Raw genomic sequence first — 6,000 nt, 5'->3', positions numbered from 1 at the left:
ACTGTCTCAAAAGCTGTGATGGCAGCACCATAGCTCAGAAAAAACCATGTTCATGAGTAAACTAGTTGAGTTCAATAGCAAAGGCTCAGTTGGGTCCAACTAAAAGCACAGACCCAGCAGACTCAGCCTCACCATCAGCACACGGAGATGAAAGTGCACCCACCATGACAAATGATTGCATCACACCAAGCAGTCCTTAAAATTGCCACAATCCTCACCAAGTCTTATCCTCCCTTAAACTGGGATCTAACAACACAACTCCTGCACTACTTTCCACCTCCATCTTCTCAGCACCTGCCCTAGATGGTCTCCTTCCAGCCTGACACATAGAACCATCCCCACCAGAGGAGAGCACAGGCCTTTTTCCTGACCACAGCAAGCCTCCCTGCATGCCATGTGCACTGACCAACACCTCAGTAAGGCCTCCATGTCGAGCAGGGCTTCTTGCTTTTGGATTCTGCTGAAGGCTTTTCTTTCTTTGATTAGTAGAAGCTTGCCTGTTGTTTGATTTAAATCTCAGCAGAGCAAACCATATTCTTCCTTTTAGGGCTCACTTCCACAGTGCTGGCTGTCAAAATGTAAATAATTGGGCTATCAAAATCCATTGTCCCTAACCCTGACACCCAGGACAACCTCCTAATTTTGTTTTGTTTTTACTGGAATGAGAGTTTTAGGTCCCATTTTAGTTATTTTTATATTTTAGTTATTTTTATATTTATATATATTTATATTTAATCAATGTTTTTATTAATTCTTATTTCCACCGTGAAGATCCTCACAGTTCAGAATGCTAAATCATCCCAATTGCCTCCAACCACATTAACTAACCCATCTTTTAGGAAGAAGCAACTATTATTGCCATGGAAAAATAGTCAGACGCAGTATTTCTATATGTTTTATCTTTGACATCTTGCATCCTCCATTATAAGATATCTCATTCGTGTTCACTCCTACTCACCGTTCAAGACTATTGACACTGTAGTGCTGTGTTCCCTTGTGCCCAAAAATGCACTACTGGAATGAAAAATGCACTACTGGAATGAGGTACTACCTAGATACCGACCACATAAATGAAAAAAATCTGAAGGCAAAAAATGAGCGAAAGGAACAATGGGAGGTATTCCAGGCTCTCTTCCTGATGCATATGTACACTGACATGATTTGATCTAGTCCAGATTTTCCCAGTGTCTATGCAGCTAGATGTTTCCCCTGTGTGGCAGGCCAGACCAAGTCAGAAATTCACCAAAACCACCCATACATTAGCAAAAGTGACTGAAACTTTTTCAGGTGTTACCCCTGAAACATAACAAATAATAATTAAAAAGAAGCATCTACCTGTGTAATGACAGAAAAGCTCATGATGGTTCAGTTTTCCAAGTAATTCAGCTGGACACAGTCCCTGCAGTGTGCAGTATTTACAAAGACTGAAGCCCAGCCTCCTGCAATTTGTTGTTTGTGCTTGATTGCAAACTATGAAGGTTTTGTCACACTGAGGCATTTATAAAGGCTGTCTCTATGTGAATTTTCCTTCCTCTAATATTGCTTGAATTCAACCTGCAGCCCTTCCCTCAGTTCAGGCAGAATCTCTTTATTTTGGACACCCACATTCCTGAAAGTTTTACTTCACAAATCCACATTTCAGATCTTTAAAACCTTTGACAAGTTTCACTAAAATCAGCCCCAAAGAATTTAAGTTCAGGCCGGGAAGGTGAACACAGGAGTCCGGGTGGGTGAGCAGCACACATCTATGTGCAAAGGGGTTTGAAAAAGCTTTGCTTCCTTTGAAAACTTACTTCAGAAAGTATTTTCAGTTTTTCTGTAGTCCTGCTTTATGGGGAAACTCCTGATCCTTGTGGTGGATCTGGCCTTTTTGTTTGAACTTGGAAGATGCCGTCTGGATTGATGTCTCCTGACTGGATTAGGTGGCCAGGGCAGCAGGGAGCTGAAGCCTTTGCAGAGTCTCTCATGGGCTGCTCGTTCTGATTTGTTTTGGTTTTTGTTTTACTCTGCACAACGCCAAAAAATAACTGTATGGCGTAACATTGTGGAGGTGCTAACCACGCCACAGCAAACACCTGACCGCTGTGAGGGCGATGGGGATGTACCTCCCAGGTGCCTTTTCTCTGAGGGGCTTTTCTCCACAGGATGACCCGGGCTCACTCTCGCACCAAACCCCAACACTCTTGCACAGCTGGAAAGGCTCGACACCCTCCTCGTTTTCTCTCCACACCCTTACAACCTCGACGGCAGAGGGCTCTTACGGCGGGTGCCGGGCCGATGCTGGGGGTGAGTGTGTTGAGGGGAGGGTGGAGCCCGGCGGGCCGCGCTGCCCCGGGGCCGCAACAGCCTGGCGGGGCCCCGCGCTTCCGTGGCGGCTTCGGCGGCCGGGACAGCGCCCTCGGTGGCCGGGACATCTCGGGCGGTGACCTCGGTGGCCGTGACAGCGCGGGCCGTGGCTTTGGCAGCCGGGACAGCGCGGGCGGCGGAGCCATTGACCCCGTCAGGTCGGTGCGAGGCGGGCGGCGAGGGCGGGAAGGCTCCCCTAAGCAAGGCTCCCCTCAGGAAGGCAAGGCTCCCCTCAGCAGGGCTTCTTCAGGAAGGCAAGGCACCCCTCAGCGAGGCTTCCTCAGGAAGGCTCCCCCCAGCGAGGCTCCCCTCAGCTAGGCTCCCTCAGGAAGGTTCCCTCGGCAAGGCTCCCCTCAGGAAGGCTCCGTCAGGGTGTTGAGTCCCGGTGTGGTGTTGGGGAGAAGTTGTTCGAGCAATGTTAATTCGGTCCTTCGTGTGTATCCGCTCTGGGACAGTCATAATTGGCTGGTCAGGTGTTGTGTTATTAATTAAAAACTGATCATCCTCTTGCAGTCTCTCAGCTTTCCATATGGGGTCCAGCCTGTAGTGTACAGCAAAACTGTGCTAGACTTTGCATGGGAATGTTAAATTCCTTGTTTATGCTTTCGTTGGTGTTTATTGCAATATCTGTGTGCTTCAAAACTGTTAGTGTGTGTTTTGTTACTCCCTTGGTAGTGTTGGAACACATTTATCCCATTGACTGGTGGAAAAATGTGATGAAAAGTTAAAATTAATTGGGAAGGCCCCATGTAAACCAGAGGCAGTCCTTAATCTGAACCAGAAACCCATGATTCCTTGTCCCTGTGCACATTCTTCCCAGTTGTGTTCCCTTATTCACAGAAATCCTGTCTATTTACTGCTCCTATTCTCTTCATGTGTCTTTTCAAGGCTCAGCAATACTTAAACCAGGGACTGCCAAGCTGGGTACTGAATAAAAAGGAAATGAAAGATGTGTAGCCAGACACCAGAGGTTTGACTTGCTTGTGGGGTGCTCAGCTTTAGTTTTGTGATTCTTTTATCATTTGGGACAATATTTTATCCTTATTTTCTGAATGAGAAATCAAGAAAGAGAAGTCTGAGGTCCTAGTCTGCAAAGGTGACTCAATGCTTTGTTTTTCTGTTCTGATTCATCATTTCAAATGACTACTTCAGGTGTCAAGACAAGATTTTTACTGAGTACTTCATATTTTGTATAATTTTATAATATCAGAGTAACCACAGTATATATTAATTATCAAGTGCAGCTTTGTAATGATATTAGCATTGTGAGCCATCTTTACCTACTACCCTCATTATACAGATAAAAACATCAGGGAAGAAAGGCAAAGTGACTTTTCCAGCTGTTTTACAAAAAGTTAGATAAAGTAGATAAAATATCAAAACTAGTACTTCTTTGCTTTCTACCTAGTGCTGGTGGTCAAACAGGTATGGTTATTTTACTAGTTATTTTCTATCTAGACCAAACTTCCAGTATTGCAAGCTTCTTTAAAGAAAAAAGTCACATATGTGACCATTACTACATTTAGTAGCATTTCTAAATATGCACGTGCTATCCCAGTTATTAGGCAAACTGATACTTGTAGATGTGAACAGTTGGCAGGACAGTATTTTGATAATCCCAGAAGTATGCTTAGTGATCATCCATATCAATGGCAGGATACAATTGTGCATGACCTGGGGGAATCCAGTTTAAAGTCTGGATCTTGGTGAATAGAGGCAGTCAAATCCTGAGCGTGCATGTGAAATAGCTGGAGTAATTGCTGAGTAAATATGTAAGAACACCACAGAGGGATGGCTGCTTTCCCAGCTGCTTGCAGCCTGTTCTACACACTGGCAGGGGAACAAGTAACTGTAGGCTCAGCCAGCAGAGAATGTGCTGGCCTTCCACTCTGTCATCATTTGTCTCTGTCATTTTTTCATGCATCACTCTGCCTAAGCCTCATCCACCTGCGACCTCCATGCACAGACCTCTCCTGCGGTTTACCACAGCATCAAATCTTTTTTTCCACAGTATAAAGAGGCTGGCTTTCTCCTGATGGAACACTATCTGTAAGCTGCTGAAGTTGCTTTAGGTAGATTCTCCAAGGCCTAGTCTAGCTCAAATTGGAAAGCTGTTTGGGATGCTTGGTGGGAGAGAAGTCAGTACTTGTCAGTACTTTGTAGAAAACCCTAGCCTAGATTAATTTCTTTATGCAAATTCCATTAAAGATGCTGTAGCTGGTAGAGATAAAACATGCATGACCTTTGATGACATCTGCCTTCACTTGAGACAGGAGGCACTGACAGGATAACTTCATTACTATGCCTTGTTGGAGTTATCACTTCTCTCCACACTCTTGAATGTAATTATCTTCATTGAAATCTTTCATTGTGTGTCCTTTATTTACACAATGTACATTTCTGTGTCTCCAGCTGTTTCTGGGTCAATGTTTATGTAAGAGATGTTCTGGGAGGGAATCTAGACAGTGTGATACAGTGTAATAGACACAAATAATACTTGATTTTTGTTTTTCTCAAGAGTTAGGCAGTGCTTAAATTTTTAGTAGTGTTAATATTTTTTCAGGTCCTTCACTTTTAGGGAACAGAAAAAAACTCAGACCATGATTTGATTCGAAATCCAAGGGGTGTAGTGGTGGAGTTTTGAAGCAGATTCAGTAATAACATCATAATACAAATCTTCATATTTGATATTCATTATTAAGTAATATTAATATTATTAATAATGTATTAGTAATTTGTGTCTCAAAGAAGCAAGAACTGAAGTACCTCAAAGCTATCATTTGTCTTCAGAAGTGTTGGGATGCTCATTCAGATTCAAAAGTTGATCCTAACAAGATGTGTTCTTTATGCTAATCCTCTCCCATCTCCCTTCTGTTGCAAGCAGCAGTTACTGAAGTTTGCATCAAAGCAATTCACTACCCACATTTGAAAAATTGTATGACTGATATCACTGATGTCATGATAAAGGTGAAAGAAGGCAGCAATCTCAGTTTCTTAAAAGAGGAACATTTGTGTCCAGGGACTCAAAACCCACAGTGTGGCTGTTTCCCTGACTGTGTATCTCTTGAAGCTGGTCTTTGAACATTTGATTAGGTTATATACTCCTTTTTTTGCTTGTAAGTAATAAAGAATGTTTTATTTCCTCTAATGAGCTTAAGCACCCCAATGCAAACAGCAGCAATACCTTGTGATATAATTATATCCCCATGGGAGATCCAGTGGTTTCTGACTATCATTAAAAAAACAAAGTTGTCCTGACCTTTTGTATAAATCAAAGTAAGACTATTGCAATGTGAACTGTGACAAACCCCAGGTTTTACTAAATGTAAACAAAAGTAATAAGATCAGAATGGTATTTAAAGTATTTTTTGAAACAACTGTGAAGTTAGGAAGGGAGTCACAAATATGAAGATTTAAATTTTAAACTGGGATCTATTTCATGTTTGATGAAATTCATATTGATGTTCATTTAGTGTTTATTGGCTGCCTACATTGTAAGAAAGCAAGGCTTTGTATTAAGCCACAGTGTATAATTTATGCTATCACAGGCCTGACAGTTAAAGTAAATTTGTCTTATAAGCCCCATCATTACTTTGTTTTTCAACATTTCCGTGAGCATTTGTGTACAGTTAAGTAAGAAGGGACTTAGACATG

The 6,000-nt window shown here is 42.5% G+C and overlaps 1 protein-coding gene across 1 annotated transcript in view; it reads left to right on the top strand.

Moving 5' to 3' along the window:
- Positions 1–2,300: 2,300 nt before the first annotated feature.
- BANK1 (B cell scaffold protein with ankyrin repeats 1) overlaps positions 2,301–6,000 on the top strand; it is a 136,407-nt gene continuing 132,707 nt past the window's right edge. Inside the window, exon 1 of the mRNA XM_085057929.1 lies at positions 2,301–2,504. The gene's annotated coding sequence lies outside the window, so the exon portion shown is untranslated. The remainder of the gene's footprint in view (positions 2,505–6,000) is intronic.

This window comes from Lichenostomus cassidix, chromosome 4 (assembly GCF_008360975.1).
Source record: "Lichenostomus cassidix isolate B80296 chromosome 4, HeHo_3.0, whole genome shotgun sequence".
Lineage (NCBI taxonomy): Eukaryota > Metazoa > Chordata > Aves > Passeriformes > Meliphagidae > Lichenostomus > Lichenostomus cassidix.
The sequence above is the reverse complement of the archived record's forward strand: the minus strand, read 5'-3'. Positions and strand labels throughout refer to the sequence as shown.